Here is a 4,222-nt window from a genome sequence, read left to right as displayed (position 1 = left end):
TATATATATATATATATTTATATATATATCTAAACGAATATATACATATATCTTCATTTATTTATGTATATGTTTTCATCACGTGTATATCAATATTTTGTCAAATTGAATTTGAATATATTTTCAAAGTAGCTGAAGAAAGTATAAAATTCAAAGTGTCTGTCAATACTACTTATCTCTGCTATCAATAATAACTGACTTCCAAATGCTGTTTTATTTGCAGGCAAACAGCAACAACAAAAAAAAGGGCATCTGGCTATAAAAATTTCTCAATAATATATTCATCTAACCCATGATAACATGCAGAAACAGACATAAAACAAATGAATGAATATACAATATACATATATATACATATATATATATACAGGCGTGGCTGTGTGGTAAGAAGTTTACTTTCCAACCACATGGTTCCCGGTTCAGTCCCACTGTGTGGCACCTTGGGTAGGTGTCTTCTACTATAGCTTTGATCTCACCAAAGACTTGTGAGTGGATTTGGTAAAAGGAAACCGAAAGAAGCTCATTGTATGTGTGTGTGTGTCTGTTTGTGCTAGTTCCACCACCACCATCACCTCCACCACCTGACATCTGGTGTTGGTTTGCTTACATTCTTGTAACTCACCGGTTTGGCATAAAAGACCAATTGAATAAATTACCAGGCTTTAAAAAATAATTACGGGGTTGATTTGATTGACTAAAACCCTCCAACATTGTGCTCCAGCTTGGTCACAAACAATGCCTGAAACAAGTAAAAGTTAAAAGATGCCTAAATAGGGTCATGTCCATTTACACAGAGTGTGTGTGTGTGTGTGTGTGTGTGTGTGTGTGTGTGTGTGTACACATGTATGTATATGTGTGCCTGTGTGTGAATGTGTGTATGGATATATATGTGTGTGTGTATATATTTGCGTAAATGTATTTTTCTTTTTTCTTCTTCTTGTTTCAGTCATTTGACTGTGGCCATGCTGCAGCACCGCCTTTAGTCGAGCAAATCGACCCCAGGACTTATTCTTTCTAAGCCTAGTACTTATTCTATTGGCTCTTTTGCCGAACCGCTAGGTTACGGGGACGTAAACACACCAGCATGGGTTGTCAAGCGATGTTGTGGGGACAAACACAGACACACAAACATATACACACACACACATATATATACATATATACGACGGGCTTCTTTCAGTTTCCATCTACCAAATCCACTCACAAGGCTTTGGTCGGCCCAAGGCTATAGTAGAAGACACTTGCCCAAGGTGCCGCGCAGTGGGACTGAACCCAGAACCATGTGGTTGGTAAGCAAGCTACTTACCACACAGCCACTCCTGCGCCCATAGCCACTCCTGCGCCCATAGCCACTCCTGCGCCCATAGCCACTCCTGCGCCCATAGCCACTCCTGCGCCCATAGCCACTCCTGCGCCCATGTATATGTATGTGCATCTGTGTGAATGTATGTGTTTATATGAGTGTGTGTGTATGTGTGTATGCATGTGTGTGAACATACTTACAATACATCTACCCTATAAGCATATATATATATATGCATAAACTGTGTTTGGATATATTTATAGAATTATTTCTCTGAAGTTACAAGCTGAACTGTGGAACAGCAGAGACATGTCTGTTTTGATAGACAGAATCATGTGATTTGCCTCAGAGCAGTAGTTCTCAACCATTTTTTACCTATGAAACCCTTTGATTACTAATTTATTCTGGTAGACCCCCATAGCCATTCGATGTTTGAAAGCTAGTTTTATAGAAATTTCTTTCAAAATTCCTATTTTGGTTTTCACGTGTGTAGCTTTGCAATATCACTCTGAGAGAATGTGTTTCAGTGTCCAGGGACATGTTAAGTTGATGTTTTGCAAACGACTTGCACATGCAAGTGCTACCAGTCGAGAGCTCTGCATACTGGAACCCAGTGAGTATATGCGTCTTCACATTCCTCGAGGATGTTTACATAACGGTCGATCTTTCAAACCTGAGCAGCGTCCATGTTATCTTCATGAGGAACCATTAACTCGACTAGATTCACAACTTTCTTTCACACCACATTAAAATAACACTCTGAGAGAACGTGTTTCAGATGCCAGAAACATGTTAAAAGGCGGTGAGCTGACAGAATCTTTAGCACGCTGGGCGAAATGCTTAGCGGTATTTCGTCTGTCTTTATGTTCTGAGTTCAAATTCTGCTGAGGTCAACTTTGCCTTTCATCCTTTCAGGGTCTATAAATTAAGTACTAGTTGCATACTGGAGTTGATGTAATCAACTTAATCCCTTTGTCTGTCCTTGTTTGTCCCCTCTATGTTTAGCTCCTTGTGGGCAATAAAGAAATAAGAAACATATTAAACTATGTAAAATGTGAGAGAAACAACCTAGCATCTGAAAAGATGAAAAGTTCAGTAATATTCGATACAATAAAGCTTTTAAAAGAGTTAGAAAAAAAGGAAGATAATAAAATGTTTTTACAATTTCTGTCATAATGCATGAGGGAGGATTCCTCGTTGCTGATTTTGCTTGTGAGAATTTGAACTGCTTTAAGTTAAAATTACTTTGTATATATCAGTTTTTATGGCAAAGAGTTAAGTTAAGATCAGTTATAAATTTAAGGATGTCACTTTATTTTTCCGTCTGTAATCAAATATTTTGAATGGTGCTTTTACGGATATTTTGGTAAGATATTTTTGTTTGGCAAGAGCCCAACATTCTTGATGGTTGAGGTCTTTTGTTTGTCAAATTTTTTGATCCTTGTTTTTGATCAGTAGAGATCCAGTTCTGTGTTTGGTTGATATTCTGCTTAAAGAGTATAAACTTTTGCTCTGATGTTGGCGAAATAACAACATCTAAATCAAAATTTTAATTATTACTATCATCATCATCATCATCATCATCATCATCATCGTTTAATGTCTGCCTTCCATGCTAGCATGGGTTGGTCGATTTGACTGAGGATTGGCGAACCACATGGCTACACCAGGCTCCAATCTGATTTGGTAGAGTTTCTACAGCTGGATGCCCTTCCAAACGCCAACCACTCCGAGAGTGTAATCGGTGCTTTTACATGCCTCCGGCACGAAGGCCAGTCAGGCGGTACTGGCAACGGCCATGCTCGAAATGGTGTATTTTACGTGCCACCTGCACAGGAGTCAGTCCAGCGGCACTGGCAACGACCTCGCTCGAACGTTTTTTTCATGTGCCACCAGCACAAGTGCCAGTAAGGCGACACTGGTAAAGATCACGCTCAAATGGTGCTATTTACATGCCACTGGCACAGAAGCCAGGCAGCTGTTCTGGCAATGATCACACTCGGATGGTACTCTTAGCACTCCACTGGTACAGGTGCCATCACAACAGGTCTTCACAAGCCGACTTTAGTGTTAAATGAAGGAGAGGTTGGTATGGGTGCCAGTCGTCGAATTTGGTTCGATTTCTACTATGGATCTCTAATTTACGTTTTTGCTTGCTTGGACCCCCTAAAAATTTTATATGGACCCCCAGGGAACATATGGATCCTGGTTGAGAACCACTGCCTCACAGTACACAACTCCTGCCAACACTGCTGATCTTGCAGTTTAGTCGACCAGTAATCGGGTAGCTTAACGCCTCAACCTCACGACTCTCCTGCATGAAACTCTCAGTCCTCGAGTCACTTTTGTAACTTTCCATTGATTAAAGATACTCTCAAAACTATGTATACCCATGTATTGAGTTCTTCTTCTTTTGTTTGTTTGTTCTACCAAACCTATACATCATCATCATCATCATCATCATCATCATCCTTTGACTTCCTTCTTCCAGGCAGGCGTGGATTGGATGGTTGACAGGATCCAACAGGCCAGATGAATTGCATTGAGCTCCAGTGTTTGTTTTGGTACGGTTTCTATGGCTGGATGTCGTCTGTCCTAATGCCAACCACTTTTACAGAGTTGACCTGGGTGCATTTTTTCCATGACACAAGAACTAGAGAGGTCATCAAGTAACCCAGAAGACAAAGAAAAAGATTCCTCAACTGAATGGATTTGTACTAAAGAAGGAGATAATTTCATGGCAAGTGCTGAGAGGCTAAAGCAGTGCTTCCCAACCACTGCTATTTAAACACAAAAGAGGTGAGCCGTAACAAGTTGCCTTACATGCTAGAAGGAGCAGTCAAAAAGTCGAAACCACTGTTAAGAGCAATTTTGAAGAGAATGAAAAATAAAAGCATTTACCATGTTCGAAACCTGAGG

Source organism: Octopus bimaculoides, chromosome 2, assembly GCF_001194135.2.
Source record: "Octopus bimaculoides isolate UCB-OBI-ISO-001 chromosome 2, ASM119413v2, whole genome shotgun sequence".
In the NCBI taxonomy this organism is placed as follows: Eukaryota; Metazoa; Mollusca; class Cephalopoda; order Octopoda; family Octopodidae; genus Octopus; species Octopus bimaculoides.
This window is presented reverse-complemented; position numbering follows the sequence as displayed.